The sequence below is a fragment of the Bufo bufo genome, chromosome 4 (genome assembly GCF_905171765.1).
Source record: "Bufo bufo chromosome 4, aBufBuf1.1, whole genome shotgun sequence".
NCBI classification, from domain to species: Eukaryota; Metazoa; Chordata; class Amphibia; order Anura; family Bufonidae; genus Bufo; species Bufo bufo.
Genome location: NC_053392.1, coordinates 506,947,838 through 506,966,663, shown reverse-complemented (window position 1 = coordinate 506,966,663; position 18,826 = coordinate 506,947,838). Strand labels below are relative to the sequence as shown.

The 18,826-nt window shown below is 42.6% G+C and overlaps 1 long non-coding RNA gene across 1 annotated transcript; it reads right to left on the bottom strand.

Moving 5' to 3' along the window:
- Nucleotides 1-1,418: 1,418 nt before the first annotated feature.
- On the bottom strand, nucleotides 1,419-7,533 carry LOC120998060. The gene is made up of 3 exons (XR_005778289.1): nucleotides 7,443-7,533; nucleotides 1,517-1,561; nucleotides 1,419-1,441 (listed from the first exon to the last, which is right to left on the bottom strand). It is a non-coding gene; the product is annotated as an uncharacterized LOC120998060 (long non-coding RNA).
- Between the last annotated feature and the right edge of the window lie 11,293 nt (nucleotides 7,534-18,826).

Below are 18,826 nucleotides of genomic sequence, written 5' to 3'. Positions count from 1 at the left end.
TTTTAACCCCAGTAAGCAAAAGCCGTATTTGTGGCCTAAATTTCACAGTAACTTATGCACCTATAATCACTGATGTGCAGTATATAAAACACAGTGTTTTTTCCACCCCGGTATGCGAAAGCTGTATTTCTGGCCTAAAATGAACAGTCCCTTATGCACCTATAATCCTAGATGTGCACTATACAGACATCCCAACCTGCAAAAACTCATTTCAGGGAGGTGCACTTCTCATTTCAGGGAGGTTTTCTTTCTTTTTTTTTCACAAACTTTTTATTACATTTTCCAAACATATGCAGTATCTGCACACTTTGCTCTATGGTGTGGAGAACTGGGCTCATTACCCTGCCCCAAATTAACATATTTATGTATATGATTAAAGGGATTCTGTCACCACCTATAAGCCCTGTGAGCTAAACATATGCTCATGTCCAGGGTAGCTTTCTGATTTCTAAGTTGGCCTTATAAAAGCTATTTGTGGGTTTATTCTGCGGAAAAACAGGTTTTACTAATGGCTTGCTTCACTGATAGTGACAGCTCTTTGGATCTCAAAGAGTTGACAACAACAGATTCCAAATGCAAATAGCACACTTGAAATGAACTCTGGACCTTTTATCTGCTCATTGTAATTGGGATAATGAGGGAATAACACACACCTGGCCATGGAACAGCTGAGAAGCCAATTGTCCCATTACTTTTGGTTCCTTAACAAGTGGGAGGCACATATGCAAACTGTTGTAATTCCTACACCATTCACCTGATTTGGATGTAAATATCCTCAAATTAAAGCTAACAGTCTGCAGTTAAAGCACATCTAGTTTGTGTAATTTCAAATCCATTGTGGTGGTGTATAGAGCCAAAAATCTTAGAATTGTGTCGATGTCCCAATATTTATGGACCTGACTGTATATCGCAGCCCTCAATCAGTATTTTGTAAAAGCAGGTATATCGCAGCCCTCAATCAGTATTTTGTGGAAGTAGGTATATCAATCCCCTTAATCAGTATTTTGTGGAAGTAGGTATATCAATCCCCTTAATCAGTATTTTGTGGAAGTAGGTATATCAATCCCCTTAATCAGTATTTTGTGGAAGAAGGTATATCGCAGGCCTAAATCAATATTTGGTAGTAGAAAAAGGTAGATCAATCTCCATAATCCGTATTTTGTGGAAGCAGGTATACAGCAGCTTCTAATCAGTATTTTGTGGAAGCAGGTATCTCGTAGGCCTCAATCAATACTTGGTGGAAACAGGTATATCAAACCCCTTAATCAGTTTTTTTTGTTAGCAGGTATATCGCAGCCCTCAATCAGTATTTTGCTTAAGTTGTTATATCAATCCCCTTAATCAGTATTTTGTGAAAGCAGGTATATCTAAGGCCTCAATCAATATTTGGTGGAAACAGGTATATCAAGCCCGTTAATCAGTAATTTGTGGAAGCAGGTATCTCGCTGACCTCAATCAATATTTTGTGGAAGCAGATATATCAATCCCCTTAATCAGTATATTGTGCAAGCAGTACATCGCAGGCCTCAAAAAATATTTGGTGGAAACAGGTATATCTAACCTCTTAATCAGTATTTTGTAGAAGCAGGTATATCGCAGCCCTCAATTAGTATTTTGTGGAAGCAGGTATCTTGTAGGCCTCAATCAATATTTGGTGGAAACAGGTATATTGAACCCCTTAATCAGTATTTTGTGTTAGCAGGTATATCGCAGACCTTAATCTGTATTTTGTGGAAGTAGGTATATCAAACCCCTTAATCAGTATTTTGTGGAAGCAGGTATCTCGCAGGCCTCAATCAATATTTGGTGGAAGCAGGTATATCACTTCCTTTAATCAGTATTTTGAGTTAGCAGGTATATTGCAGCCCTCAATCAGTATTTTGTGGAAGCAGGTATATCAATCCCCAAAATCAGTATTTTGTGGAAGCAGGTATATCAAACCCCTTAATCAGTATTTTGTGGAAGCAGGTATATCGCAGGTCTCAATCAATATTTTGTAAAAAGCAGGTATATCAATCCCTAAAATCAGTATTTTGTGGAAGCAGGTATATTGCAGCCCTCAATCAATATTTTGTGGAAGCAGGTATGTCAAATCCTTTAATCAGTATTTTGTGAAAGTAGGTATCATGCAGACCTAAATCAATATTTGGTGGAAGCAGGTATATCACTCCCCTTAATCAGTATTTTGTGTTAGCAGGTATATCGCAGCCCTCAATCACTATTTTGTGGAACGAGGTATATCAATCCCCAAAGTCAGTATTTTGTGGAAGCAAGTATATCAAACCCCTTAATCAATATTTTGTGGAAGCAGGTATACTGCAGCCCCCAATCAGTATTTTGTGGAAGCAGGTATCTCGAAGTCCTCAATCAATACTTGGTGGAAACAGGTATATCGAACCCCTTAATCAGTTTTTTGTGTTAGCAGGTATATCACAGCCCTCAATCAATATTTTGTTTAAGGGGATTGATATAACAACTTAAATAAAATATTGATTGAGGGCTGTGATATACCTGTTAACACAAAATACTGATTAAGGGGATTGATATAACAACTTAATCAGTATTTTGTGGAAGCAGGTATCTCATGGACCTCAATCAATATTTTGTGGAAGCAGATATATCAATCCCCTTAATCAGTATATTGGGGAAGCAGTATATCGCAGGCCTCAATACATTTTTGGTGGAAACGGGTATATCAAACCTCTTAATCAGTATTTTGTGGAAGCAGGTATATCGCAGCCCTCAATCAGTATTTTGTGTTAGCAGGTATATCGTAGACCTCAATCAGTATTTTGTGGAAGTAGGTATATCAAACCCCTTAATCAGTATTTTGTGGAAGCAGGTATCTCGCAGGTCTCAATCAATATTTGGTGGAAGCAGGTATATCACTCCCCTTAATCAGTATTTTGTGTTAGCAGGTATATCACAGCCCTCAATCAGTATTTTGTGGAGGCAGGTATATCAATCCCCAAAATCAGTATTTAGTGGAAGCAGGTATATCAAACCCCTTAATCAGTATTTTGTTGAAGCAGGTATATCGCAGGTCTCAATCAATATTTTGTGGAAGCAGGTATATCAAACCCCTTAATCAGTATTTTGTGGAAGCAGGTATATCGCAGCCCCCAATCAGTATATTGTGGAAGCAGGTATCTCGTAGGCCTCAATCAATACTTGGTGGAAACAGGTATATCGAACCCCTTAATCAGTATTTTGTGTTAGCAGGTACAGTCAGGTCCATAAATATTGGGACATTGACACAATTCTAACATTTTTGGCTCTATACACCACCACAATGAATTTGAAATGAAACTAACAAGATGTGCTTTAACTGCAGACTGTCAGCTTTAATTGGAGGGTAATTACATCCAAATCAGGTGAACGGTGTAGGAATTAAAACAGTTTGCATATGTGCCTCCCACTTGTTAAGGAATCAAAAGTAATGGGACACAATAATAATCATAAATCAAACTTTCACTTTTTAATACTTGGTTGCAAATCCTTTGCAGTCAATTACAGCCTGAAGTCTGGAATGCATAAACATCACCAGACGCTGAGTTTCATCCCTGGTGATGCTCTGCCAGGCCTCTACTGCAACTGTCTTCAGTTCCTGCTTGTTCTTGGGGCATTTTCCCTTCAGTTTTGTCCTCAGCAAGTGAAATGCATGCTCAATCGGATTCAGGTCAGGTGATTGACTTGGCCATTGCATAACATTCCACTGCTTTCCCTTTTCTTTGGTTGCCTTTGCAGTATGCTTTGGGTCATTGTCCATCTGCACTGTGAAGCTCCGTCCAATGAGTTCTGAAGCATTTGGCTGAATATGAGCAGATAATATTGCCCGAAACACTTCAGAATTCATCCTGCTGCTTTTGTCAGCAGTCACATCATCAATAAATACAAGAGAACCAGTTCCATTTGCAGCCATACATGCCCACGCCATGACACTACCACCACCATGCTTCACTGATGAGGTGGTATGCTTAGGATCATGAGCAGTTCCTTTCCTTCTCCATACTCTTCTTTTCCCATCACTCTGGTACTAGTTGATCTTGGTCTCATCTGTCCAAAGGATGTTGTTCCAGAACTGTGAAGGCTTTTTTAGATGTTGTTTGCCAAACCCTAATCTGGCCTTCCTGTTTTTGAGGCTCACCAATGGTTTACATCTTGTGGTAAACCCTTTGTATTCACTCTGGTGAAGTCTTCTCTTGATTGTTGACTTTGACACACATACACCTACCTCCTGGAGAGTGTTCTTGATCTGGCCAACTGTTGTGAAGGGTGTTTTCTTCATCAGGGCAAGAATTCTTCGGTCATCCACCACAGTTGTTTTCCGTGGTCTTCCGGGTCTTTTGGTGTTGCTGCGCTCGCCGGTGCGTTCCTTCTTTTTAAGAAAGTTCCAAACTGTTGTTTTGGCCACGCCTAATGTTTTTTCTATCTCTCTGATGGGTTTGTTTTGTTTTTTCAGCCTAATAACGGCTTGCTTCACTGATAGTGACAGCTCTTTGGATCTCATCTTTAGAGTTGACAGCAACCGATTTCAAATGCAAATAGCACACTTGAAATGAACTCTGGACCTTTTATCTGCTCATTGTAATTGGGATAATGAGGGAATAACACACACCTGGCCATGGAACAGCTGAGAAGCCAATTGTCCCATTACTTTTGGTTCCTTAACAAGTGGGAGGCACATATGCAAACTGTTGTAATTCCTACACCGTTCACCTGATTTGGATGTAAATACCCTCAAGTTAAAGCTGACAGTCTGCAGTTAAAGCACATCTAGTTTGTTTAATTCCAAATCCATTGTGGTGGTGTATAGAGCCAAAAATCTTAGAATTGTGTCAATGTCCCAATATTTATGGACCTGACTGTATATCGCAGCCCTCAATCAGTATTTTGTGGAAGTAGGTATATCAATCCCCTTAATCAGTATTTTGTGGAAGCAGGTATATCACAGGCCTAAATCAATATTTGGTGGTAGAAACAGGTAGATCAATCCCCTTAATCAGTATTTTGTGGAAGCAGGTATATCACAGCCCTCAATCAGTATTTTGTGGAAGCAGGTATATCACTCCCCAAAATCAGTATTTTGTAGAAGCAGGTATATCGTAGGCCTCAATCAATATTTGGTGGAAGCAGGTATGTCAATCCCCTTAATCAGTAGTTTGTGGAAGCAGGTATATCTAAGGCCTCAATCAATATTTGGTGGAAACAGGTATATCAAGCCCCTTAATCAGTATTTTGTGGAAGCAGGTATATCGCAGGCCTTAGACAATATTTGGTGGAAACAGGTATATAAATCCCCTTAATCAGTATTTTGTGGAAGCAGATACATCGCAGCCCCCAATCAATATTTTGTGGAAGCAGGTAACTTGTAGGCCTTAATCAATATTTGGTGGAAACAGGTTTATCGCAGCACTCAATCAGTATTTTGTGTAAGTTGTTATATCAATCCCCTTAATCAGTATTTTTTGGAAGCAGGTATATCGCAGGCCTCAATCAATATTTGGTGGAAGCAGGTATGTAAATCCCCTTAATCAGTATTTTATGGAAGCCGATATCTCGTAGGTCTCAATCAATATTTGGTGGAAACTGGTATATCGAACCCCTTAATCAATATTTTGTGGAAGCAGGTATATCGCAGCCCTCAATCAGTATTTTGTGTTAGCAGGTGTATCGCAGCCCTCAATCAGTATTTTGTGGAAGCAGGTATATCAATCCCCTTAATCAGTATTTTGTGGAAGCAGGTATATTGCAGGCCTTAATCAATATTTGGTGGAAGAAGGTATATCAAACCCCTTAATCAGTATTTTGTGGTAGCAGGTACATACCGGATTCCAAAAAATTGGGACACTAAACAAATTGTGAATAAAAACTGAATGCAGTGATGTGGAGATGGCAAATGTCAATATTTTATTTGTAATAGAACGTAGATGACAGATCAAACGTTTAATCCGAGTAAATGTATCATTTTAAAGGAAAAATACGTTGATTCAAAATTTCACGGTGTCAACAAATCCCCAAAAAGTTGGGACAAGTAGCAATAAGAGGCTGGAAAAAGTAAATTTGAGCATAACGAAGAGCTGGAAGACCAATTAACACTAATTAGGTCAATTGGCAACATGATTGGGTATAAAAAGAGCTTCTCAGAGTGGCAGTGTCTCTCAGAAGCCAAGATGGGTAGAGGATCACCAATTCCCACAATGTTGCGCAGAAAGATAGTGGAGCAATATCAGAAAGGTGTTACCCAGCGAAAAATTGCAAAGACTTTGCATCTATCATCATCAACTGTGCATAACATCATCCGAAGATTCAGAGAATCTGGAACAATCTCTGTGCGTAAGGGTCAAGGCCGTAAAACCATACTGGATGCCCGTAATCTCCGGGCCCTTAAACGACACTGCACCACAAACAGGAATGCTACTGTAAAGGAAATCACAGAATGGGCTCAGGAATACTTCCAGAAACCATTGTCAGTGAACACAATCCACCGTGCCATCCGCCGTTGCCAGCTGAAACTCTACAGTGCAAAGAAGAAGCCATTTCTAAGCAAGATCCACAAGCTCAGGCGTTTTCACTGGGCCAGGGATCATTTAAAATGGAGTGTGGCAAAATGGAAGACTGTTCTGTGGTCAGACGAGTCACGATTCGAAGTTCTTTTTGGAAATCTGGGACGCCATGTCATCCGGACCAAAGAGGACAAGGACAACCCAAGTTGTTATCAACGCTCAGTTCAGAAGCCTGCATCTCTGATGGTATGGGGTTGCATGAGTGCGTGTGGCATGGGCAGCTTGCATGTCTGGAAAGGCACCATCAATGCAGAAAAATATATGCTCCCATCCAGACGTCATCTCTTTCAGGGAAGACCCTGCATTTTTCAACAAGATAATGCCAGACCACATTCTGCATCAATCACAACATCATGGCAGCGTAGGAGAAGGATCCGGGTACTGAAATGGCCAGTCTGCAGTCCAGATCTTTCACCTATAGAGAACATTTGGCGCATCATAAAGAGGAAGGTGCAACAAAGAAGGCCAAGATGATTGAACAGTTAGAGGCCTGTATTAGACAAGAATGGGAGAGCATTCCTATTTCTAAACTTGAGAAACTGGTCTCCTCGGTCCCCAGACGTCTGTTGAGTGTTGTAAGAAGAAGGGGAGATGCCACACAGTGGTGAAAATGGCCTTGTCCCAACTTTTTGGGGATTTGTTGACACCATGAAATCCTGATTCAACATATTTTTCCCTTAAAATGGTACATTTTCTCAGTTTAAACTTTTGTTCCGTGATTTATGTTCTATTCTGAATAAAATATTAGAAGTTGGCACCTCCACATCATTGCATTCAGTTTTTATTCACGATTTGTATAGTGTCCCAACTTTTTTGGAATCCGGTTTGTATATTGCACCCCTCAATCAATAGTTGGTGGAAGCAGGTATGTCGAACCCCTTAAGCAGTATTTTGTGGAAGCAGGTATATCACAACCCTCTAGTGTTTTTTTTTGCCGCAACAGTTATATCATACCACCCTGTTTTTTTGGTGCAATAGTTACAGTGAGGAACAGAAATATTTGAACACCCTGATATTTTGCAAGTTCTCCCACTTAGAAATCATGGAGGGGTCTGAAATTCACATTGTAGGTGCATTCCCAGTCTGAGAGACAGAATAAATAAAAAAAATCAGGAAGTCACATTGTTTGATTTTTAAATAATTGATTTGTCTTGCACTGTTGAACATAAGTATTTTAACACCTGAGAAAATGAGTGTTAATATTTGGTACAGAAGCCTTTGTTTGCAATTACAGAGGTCTCTAGATCTGTCAGGTTTCGGGGTTGTCGCTGAGCAACACAGAGTTTCAGCTCCCTCCAAAGATGTTCTATTGGATTAAGGTCTGGAGACTGGCTAGGCCACTCCAGAACCTTGATATTCTTCTTACGGAGCCACTTATTGGTTATCCTGGCTGTGTGCTTCGGGTCGTTGTCATGTTGGAAGACCCAGCCACGACCCATCTTCAATGCTCTGACTGAGGGAAGGTTGCTGCTCAAAATCTCACAATAAATGGCCCCATTCATCCTCTCCTTAATACAGTGCAGTCGTCCTGTCCCCTTTGCAGAAAAGCATCCACAAAGCCTGATGTTACCACCCCCATGCTTCACAGTAGGGATGGTGTTCTTGGGATACAACTCATCCTTCTTTTTCCTCCAAACACGACGAGTGAAGTTTAGACAAAAAAGTTCTACTTTGGTCTCATATGTCCACATGACTTTCTCCCATGCCTCCTCTGGATCATCCAGATGGTCATTGGCAAACTTCAGACGGGCATGGATATGTGATGATTTGAGCAGGGGAACCTTCCGTGCAATGCATGATTTGAAACCATGACGGCGTAGTGTTCTACCGACAGTGACCTTTGAAACTGTGTTCCCAGCTCTCTTCATGTCATTGACCAGCTCCTCCCTTGTAGTTCTGGGCTAATTCCTCACCTTTCTTATCCTCAGTGATACCCCATGAGGTGAGATCTTTCATGGAACCCCTGTACGAGGCAGACTGACAGTCGTCTTTAGCCTCTTCCATTTTCTAGCAATTGCTCCAACAGTTGATCTATTTTCACCAAGCTGCTTGGCAATTGCCCTGTAGCCCTTTCCAGCCTTGTGGAGGTCCACAATTTTGTCTCTGGTGTCCTTTGACAACTCTTTGGTCTTGCCCATGGTAGTAGTTGGCGTTTGACTGACTGTGGGGTGGACAGGTGTCTTTAAAGAGCTCAGACAGGTGCTACTAAGTTATATTAATGAGTGGAGTAGAGGTGGACTTTTTAAAGGCACAGTAACATGTCTTTGAGAGCCAGAATTCTTGCTATTTCTCAGGTTTTCAAATACTTATGTATGTTAATATTATATCCGCGCAGGCTTTTATTAGTAAATTCAGACAATTTATATCCTTCTTCACAAGTTCCTTTAGATTCACATGTACAGTCGCATAGTTTCCTACCTTAAAAGGTTGTAGTCACTTGTTCTTCTATGCGGGCAAGAGCCAGGAGCTTGTTGCGGAGTGTTGTGATCTTCAGCTCTACTGCTTATTCACGTGCTGCCCCGGCCGGTGGCAGACGCGCGCGCAGGAGCCGCTGTGTGAATAGAAAGCGTGTGACGTCACACTTGTTCCTACTGGTTCAAAAAATTATGTTCAGCAGTGCAAGACAAATAAATTCTTCAAAAATCATACATATGTGATTTCCAGAATTTTTTATTTATTCTGTCTCTCAGAGTGGGAATGCACCTATAATGTGAATTTCAGTGGAAGAAGTTGCAAAATTGCAGGGTGTTCAAATACTTCTGTTCCTCATTGTATATTGCAGCCCTCAAACAGTATTTTGTGGAAGAAGGTATATCACACCCCTCAATCAGTTTTTTTGGGGGCAACAGGTATATCACACCCATTGAAATTAGTTGTTCCAATAGCGCTTGTCCCTCTATATAGCTGCGGTATTGCAGCAGAACTGCACAAAACTGATGCACAATACAAATGCACTATATACTTTCTATGTTAGAAAGTATATTATAGGTATACCAAACCCCTCAATCAGTTTTTTTGGGGGCAACAGTTATATCACACCCGTTGCAATTAGTTGTTCCAATAGAGTTTATTCCTCTGTATAGCTGCGGTATCGCAGTAAAACCGCACACAACTGCTGCACATTACAAATGCACTATAATATACTTTCTATGTTAGAAAGTATATTATAGGTATCATTATAGGTATCACACCTATCGATAGCACACCTATACCAGTCCTTAAAAGGACTTTTGTGCCATTTTTAGCTACCATTTGGTGTCCCTAACAGCCTGTCCCTGCTCCACAAAGCAACCTCTCCCTACACTGGCAAAACACAAAATGGCTGCCAAATCGGGTTCTGTGATAGGGTGGGGGTGTGTCCATGTGCTGAAACTTCTCAATTGGCTGTCCTGTCCCACCTGATGGATGTGTCATGGGTCAAAGTTTGGCGCAATGCAAAAACAAATGGCGCCGGCGGCCATCGCCATAGGTTCGTATGTTTGGCGCAAAGTTCGCCGTGAAAGGACCGCCAAGCGAACCGCAAGGCCATCTCTACTGCACAGTCTAATGTAAATTAAATGTTGTTATTGATGTCTACTGGCTATAGTATTTATTGGATCTTTTCCTTACCTGCATGTTTATAATTATATTTATGTAAAAGAGTATTTTTTTTTAGTTTATCTTGTATTAAGTGCATTGCATCAGGAAAGGTTATATTGTACTGTTGTTGTGATATATGACAGTAAAAGTTAATTCGTATGCATAAAAATGTCACTAAGCATCTTCAATGATCTTAACATTAATGGCAATATTGAGAGTTTACAGCGGTTCATCAAAGTGTCACTCACAACCATTAGAGTTTATTGCAGAAATGAATGATACAGTTTATATGGAACTATCCTCCCTCCTGACATGTCTGCTTTAGTAAATGCTAGTTGTTATGACTGTAGGTAGGGACAGACTAGGACAGAGAGCCCTAAGGCTAGAACACAGCCTGCTTTCCCTACCTACTTGCAGTACAAGCCCTAGATTGCTAGACCACAACTGGTTGATGGTTCCTACGCTATTTAAGTGCAGAGACGGACAAACAGCAATGACAGACAAACACAATACCGTCATATGTAAATGGGTCAGAACCAGACATGCTATGCAGTACCAAAAAAGAGACAGAGAGTGGTCAGAAGACAAGCCAGAGTAAAGGAAATTAACAATGTGCCCTCTCCACTTTGACAGGACTAGGCAGTGTAAACATCATCATGTCTGTCTCTGTAAAAGTGCAGAGGGCACAGCAGTTGTAGAGACCAGAGCCTCTGGGAGTAACAGCAATGCTCCGTTGCTCCTAGAGGCTCATTTGCATGTGCAAGCAATGCATCACAGGCACATATTAAAGTGGGACCAACACAGATGCCTTCAGCTGTCATGTGCACATGTAGCAGGTCAGCCAGTTTCACAGATACAAATCTGCTGACAGATGCCCTTTAACTCTCAAGTTATGGCCATGTTAACAAATGTTGTTTGTCTCATTTAAAGGGAATATATAATCATAAAATGACCTATCACTTAAATCAAGTTAAAGGGCTTCTGTCAGCCCACTAAACCGTTTTTTGTTTTTTTTTGCTTAATAATAACCCCTACACTGCGATTTATCCATACATAAGTAAAATAATAATTTTGGTTCAGTAGAATTTGCTAAAACCCTATTTTTATAATATGTAAATTACCTTGCTACCAGCAAGTAGGGCGGCTACTTGCTGGTAGCAGCCGCATCCTCCGATGGTAATGACGCCCCCTCTGCTTGTTGATTGACAGGGCCAGCGGACGGGATCTTTCTCCGCTGGCCCTGCCTGTTTTCATTCAATATCTGGCGCCTGCGCCGCGGCCGTACCTATCTTCAATCGGCGCAGGCGCACTGAGAGGCGGCCACTCACTCGGCCGCTTCATCCTCAATGCGCCTGCGCCGGGTGTAGATGTGACGTCATCGGCGCAGGCGCATTGAGGATGAAGCGGCCGAGTGAGTGGCCGCCTCTCAGTGCACCTGCGCCGATTGAAGATAGGTACGGCCGCGGCGCAGGCGCCAGATATTGAATGAAAACAGTCAGGGCCAGCGGAGAAAGATCCCGTCCGCTGGCCCTGTCAATCAACAAGCAGAGGGGGCGTCATTACCATCGGAGGATGCGGCTGCTACCAGCAGGTAGCCGCCCTACTTGCTGGTAGCAAGGTAATTTACATATTATAAAAATAGGGTTTTAGCAAATTCTACTGAACCAAAATTATTATTTTACTTATGAATGGATAAATCGCAGTATAGGGGTTATTATTAAGCAAAAAAAACAAAAAACGGTTTAGTGGGCTGACAGAAGCCCTTTAAGTTTTGGTGATTTTTTTTTTTTTTTTTTCAATGGCGTTATATACACAGTATTTTAACAAATTCTTAAATCATGCAGCTTTTGCACTAAACTCTTGGTCTAATAATACGATAAATATGTTTTAATATGATATGCTTTACAGCAGCCACATGAGCCATAGACACAGTAGACTGAAGCTAACATATTGAGTTCTATGGTAGAGTTTTTTAGCCATGCTCTGTGACCTGTGTAGAGGTTATTTTGCAGAGAGGGGGAGTAGATAAGCTGTGACTATCATCTATAGGAAATAGTGGATCCTGTTTTATCTATACAGAGGTATTATATATCGTTGTAATCCTGTCTGTGATGATAATGAGAATACTGCTGAAAAGTAAGGCTACTTTCACACTGACGTTTTGGTTTCCATTTGTGAGATCCGTTTCAGGGCTCTCAAAAGCGGTCCAAAACGGATCAGTTTGGCCCTAATGCATTCTGAATGCATCAGTTTGCCTCCGTTCCGCCTCCACTCCGCTTTGGAGGCGGACACCAAAACGCTGCTTGCCAAACTGATCCGTCCTTACACACAATTGAAGTCAATCAGTCTGTAATAGCTCCGTCTGAGGCGGATCCGTTTACATTCGTTTTGCTCAACTGAGCATGCTCCATAAATGTCACCACCCCCAGCAAACATGGCAGCCATCTTGGATGCAGTTCATAACAAACAGGTATGTATGGATAGTTCTCTCTCTCTTTTTTCTTTCTTTCTTTCTTTCTTTCTTTCTTTCTCTCTTTCTTTCTTTCTTTCTTTCTTTCATGGCATTGGGGGCAAATTATGGCACTGGGATGCGGGTGCTCAGACAGATTGCACAGAGGTGTGGGGGTTATGGCAAGGTGGGGGGAAAGCTGGCATATATGGTGGGACTGACGGCATATATGGTGGGAACGAGGCACTGTTGGTAGGTCATAGAACAGGGGAAAGATTTTTGCACAGGGGTGGTGTGGTGGCGGCAAAGATGGCACTTAGTGGGGGCAGGAAGCCCATAGGTGTTACCGGTGTCGGGGGGGGGGGGGGAAATGTACTATTTAGGGGTTAAGTAATAGGGGGCCGATGATTGCATGGGGGTGGTGGTTATATTGCTCAGAGGTTGTGCTAATTGCAATTTTGCGGGGCACGAGGGACTGTTGGTGGGTCATGGATTAGGGGGCAGATTATTGCTTTGTGGGGGCCAGAATGGCACTGAATGGCGGCAGATGGAAGAGAGCTGTGGCTGATTGCAGGGGGGTGGAAGAGGCACTGTTGGGGACTCACATCGGGCTCACAGCATGTGGGTAGCTTATGGCAGGGGGTGTTAGGTTGATGTTAATTGAGGGGGCAAATGGCACTGAGGGTGGGGCATATATCAATGGGGGTTGCTGTTGGAAGATTATGGTATAGGGGGGGTTTATGGCGCTTGGAGGGTGGGGGCGATGGTACGGGGGCAGATGGCAATGAAGGGCGGCAGATGGCATTGAGGATGGGCAGATGCACTGAGGGAGGCTTCAAAATCAAGCGCATTTGAATGATGTTTTTAATGGGGTTTTTTTCTTCCTTTTTTCTTTTTTTTTTCTTTGTAGCATCTACCAAAGCGTAAAAATAAATTTTTTGAAGACCCAAAACTTTGTATTAAAACATACGTTTTTAAAATACAGTTGCAAGAAAAAGTATGTGAACCCTTTGGAATGATATGGATTTCTGCACAAATTGGTCATAAAATGTGATCTGATCTTCATCTAAGTCACAACAATATACTGTACAATCACATTCTGCTTAAACTAATAACACACAAATAATTAAATATTACCATGTTTTTATTGAACACACCATGTAAACATTTACAGTGCTGGTGGAAAAGTATGTGAACCCCTAGACTAATGACATTTCCAAGAGCTAAATGGAGTGAGGTGTCAGCCAACTTGAGTCCAATCAATGAGATGAAATTGGAGGTGTTGGTTACAGCTGCCCTGCCCTATAAAAAACACACTCCAGTTCTGGGTTTGCTTTCCACAAGAAGCACTGCCTGATGTGAATGATGCCTCGCACAAATGATCTCTCAGAAAACCTACGATTAAGAATTGTTGACTTGCATAAAGCTGGAAAGGATTATAAAAGTATCTCCAAAAGCCTTGCTGTTCATCAGTCCACGGTAAGACAAATTGTCTATAAATGGAGAAAGTTCAGCATTGCTGCTACTCTCCCTAGGAGTGGCCGTCCTGTAAAGATGACTGCAAGAGCACAGCGCAGACTGCTCAATGAGGTGAAGAAGAATTCTAGAATGTCAGCTAAAGACTTACAAAAGTCTCTGGCATATGCTAACATCCCTGTTAGCGAATCTACGATATGTAAAACACTAAACAAGAATGGATTTCATGGGAGGATACCACAGAGGAGGCCACTGCTGTCAAAAAAAAACATTGCTGCACGTTTACAGTTTGCACAAGAGCACCTGGATGTTCCACAGCAATACTGGCAAAATATTCTGTGGACAGGTGAAACCAAAGTTGAGTTGTTTAGAAGAAACACACAACACTATGTGTGGAGAAAAAGTGGCACAGCACACCAACATCAAAACCTCATCCCAACTGTGAAGTATGGTGGTGGGGGCATCATGGTTTGGGGCTGCTTTGCTGCGTCAGGGCCTGGACGGATTGCTATCATCGAAGGAAAAATGAATTCCCAAGTTTATCAAGACATTTTGCAGGAGAACTTAAAGGGAATCTGTCACCAGCATATTATCCAAATTTTTTTTTCATGAATCCATGTGTAATAAAGTACCTTATATCCAGATGTCTTGTTCTTTTTAATGCGAGTCTTGTCATTTCTTCATAAAAAGGCTTTTTATGATATGCAAATCAAGCTGTAAGGAGCCCAGAGGGGCGTTATTCTTTCTCCACGGTGCCCAGGAACGCCCCTCTGAAGTGCCGTGCCCGCCGAAATTTGAAAACGAATACCTCCTACAAGTTCAGCTAAATCGCCTCCCAGAGGCGCGGCTAAGTGCTCAAACCCCCTTCCGCCCAGCGCCGCGCTCTGCGGCAAACACCCCGAACCTCCTCTCGCCGCATCCTAAATCCCGCGCAGGCGCAGTGTCGGCGATTTCCTGCCCCTGCGCAATGATAAAAAGACTGAGGGCAACAACTTCAACAGCGTCACTGGGACCGGCGCATGCCCAGTGACGCTGTTGAAGCTTTTGATAATATGCTTGTGACAGATTCCCTTTAAGGCCATCTGTCCACCAGCTGAAGCTCAACAGAAGATGGGTGTTGCAACAGGACAACGACCCAAGCATATAAGTAAATCAACAACAGAATGGCTTAAACAGAAGAAAATACGCCTTCTGGAGTGGCCCAGTCAGAGTCCTGACCTTAACCTGATTGAGATGCTGTGGCATGACCTCGAGAAAGCGATTCACACCAGACATCCCAAGAATATTTCTGAACTGAAACAGTTCTGTAAAGAGTAATGGTCAAGAATTACTCCTGACCGTTGTGCACGTCTGATCTGCAACTACAGGAAACGTTTGGTTGAAGTTATTGCTGCCAAAGGAGGTTCAACCAGTTATTAAATCCAAGGGTTCACATACTTTTTCCACCTGCACAGTGAATGTTTACATGGTGTGTTCAATAAAAACATGGTAACATTTAATTCTTTGTGTGTTATTAGTTTAAGCAGACTGTGATTGTCTATTGTTGTGACTTAGATGAAGATCAGATCACATTTTATGACCAATTTGTGCAGAAATCCATATCATTCCAAAGGGTTCACATTCTTTTTCTTGCAACTGTAAATATTATATATTTCTGATATCTAAGTGGACTTGTTCATATAGAGTGTTTATTTGCATTTGTATTATGTCTCTACAGATGTCTGAAGCATCCAAAAGTGCTCACAGAAGGCCACCAAGAAGGCATCGTCGCATTCAGCAAGCAGTAAGTACAAGTGACAATATGATTTTATAATACAATAAGATTCAGAACATTAATCTGTATGTCTCTTTGTTCTAGTCTTCATCATCCACAAGCTGAGCCCCCGGCTCAGCCCCCGCAGTACCATCTCCAGCACTATCTCCTGTTGCGGGGTTTTCGAGGACCTCCGCGTCACCAAGGGGAGGTGGACGTAGCACTGACCAGGACCGGCAGGAAGTAAGTATATTTGAATATAATCTTTGTAAAAAGGAGGCGTGTCCCGTGTTATGAGACCACACGGACCACCTACATGCTGACCATCATTATACCAAGCGGCTCTGGAGGCAGATATTTAATTCTTTATTTACCGGCTGGGAGGATCTTACTGCGGCGGCTCAGAAAGATTGTGGTAAGTACCGCAATATATATTTACACCTCATGTATAACCAAACACCTTGATAATATTTAATATTAATTTATTTTTTATTTTTCACAGTTCAAAAGGTTATGACTAGTGATGTCGCGAACATAAAATTTTCAGTTCGCGAACAGCGAACGAGAACTTCCGCAAATGTTCGCGAACTGGCGAACCGGGCGAACCGCCATAGACTTCAATAGACAGGCGAATTTTAAAACCCACAGGGACTCTTTCTGGCCACAATAGTGATGAGAAAGTTGTTTCAAGGGGTCTAACACCTGGACTGTGGCATGCCGGAGGGGGATCTATGGCAAAACTCCCATGGAAAATTACGTAGTGGACGCAGAGTCGGGTTTTAATCCATAAAGGGCATAAATCAACTAACATTCCTAAATTGTTTGGAATAACGTGCTTTAAAACATCCAGTGTGTGTATACGATCAGGTATGATGTTGTATCGATCAGGTAGTGTAAGGGTTACGCCCGCATCACAGACATTGACAGACCAAACTCCCCTTTTAATGCACCGCAAACAGTTCATTTGCACAACCGCAAACTCCCCATTTGCACAAGGTTGGATACCAAGCTAGCCACGTCCCGGTGATGTCATTGAAGGTTTCTTCCTCCACCCAGCCACGTACAACACCAAGGGTCCCCGAAAGGTCAATTGAATTGATTTTTCGAACGGGGAGATGGTTAAAAAAACGCTGGCTCCCTCCCCTTTGTTTTTATCCACGGTGACTGCGTCTGCGCCGTGCAATTTACTGTCACACCCGATATGAGTGGTATTTTCTGTAGTACTATTCTCATCAGTTTAATCCCTCTAACGTCCCCAATCTGGGTGCCATTTATTGAATAGATTTTTCGAACGGGGAGATGGTATCAGTGGTTGGCACTGGCAGTGGGCACACTACAGTCAGTAGAAGCGGGCCTGACACACACTGGCAGCAGGCAAGCAACTGAAATTACACTAAAGTGTAAAAATTAAATGCCTTATTTATCGGCAAGCTACTGTGCCACCCGGTATGAGTGGTTGGCACTGGCAGTGGGCACACTACAGTCAGTGGAAGAGGGCCTGACACACACTGGCAGCAGGCAAGCAACTGAATTTAGACTACTGTCTAAAAATTAAATGCCTTATTTATCGGCAAGCTACTGTGCCACCCGGTATCAGTGGTTGGCACTGGCAGTGGGCACACTACAGTCAGTGGAAGCGGGCCTGACACACACTGGCAGCAGGCAAGCAACTGAATTTAGACTACTGTCTAAAAATTAAATGCCTTATTTATCGGCAAGCTACTGTGCCACCTGGTATCAGTGGTTGGCACTGGCAGTGGGCACACTACAGTCAGTTGAAGTCGGCCTGACACACACTAGCAGCAGGCAAGCAGCTGAAATTACACTAAAGTGTAAAAATTAAATGCCTTTTTTATGCAAAGTCCTGTGCCAGCCGGTATGAGTGGTGGGCACTGGCAGTGGGCACACTACAGTCAGTGGAAGTCAGCCTGACACACACTGGCAGGCAACTAACCTTAGATTAAAGTGTAAAAATTAAGTGCCTATTTTTTAAGCAAAGTCCTGTGCCACTCGGTATGACAGGGGTGGGCACTGGCAGTGGGCACACTACAGTCAGTTGAAGTCGGCCTGACACACACTAGCAGCAGGCAAGCAGCTGAAATTACATTAAAGTGTAAAAATTAAATGCCTTTTTTAAGCAAAGTCCTGTGCCAGCCGGTATGAGTGGTGGGCACTGGCAGTGGGCACACTACAGTCAGTGGAAGTCAGCCTGACACACACTGGCAGGCAACTAACCTTAGATTAAAGTGTAAAAATTAAGTGCCTATTTTTTAAGCAAAGTCCTGTGCCACTCGGGATGACAGGGGTGGGCACTGGCAGTGGGCACACTACAGTCAGTTGAAGTCGGCCTGACACACACTGGCAGGCAACTAACCTTAGATTAAAGTGTAAAAATGAAGTGCCTTTTTTTTAAGCAAAGTCCTGTGCCAGCCGGTATGAGTGGTGGGCACTGGCAGTGGGCACACTACAGTCAGTGGAAGTCAGCCTGACACACACTGGCAGGCAACTAACCTTAGATTAAAGTGTAAAAATTAAGTGCCTATTTTTTAAGCAAAGTCCTGTGCCACTCGGGATGACAGGGGTGGGCACTGGCAGTGGGCACACTACAGTCAGTTGAAGTCGGCCTGACACACACTGGCAGGCAACTAACCTTAGATTAAAGTGTAAAAATGAAGTGCCTTTTTTTTAAGCAAAGTCCTGTGCCAGCCGGTATGAGTGGTGGGCACTGGCAGTGGGCACACTACAGTCAGTGGAAGTCAGCCTGACACACACTGGCAGGCAACTAACCTTAGATTAAAGTGTAAAAATTAAGTGCCTATTTTTTAAGCAAAGTCCTGTGCCACTCGGGATGACAGGGGTGGGCACTGGCAGTGGGCACACTACAGTCAGTTGAAGTCGGCCTGACACACACTGGCAGGCAACTAACCTTAGATTAAAGTGTAAAAATGAAGTGCCTTTTTTTTAAGCAAAGTCCTGTGCCACACGGGATGACAGGGGTGGGCA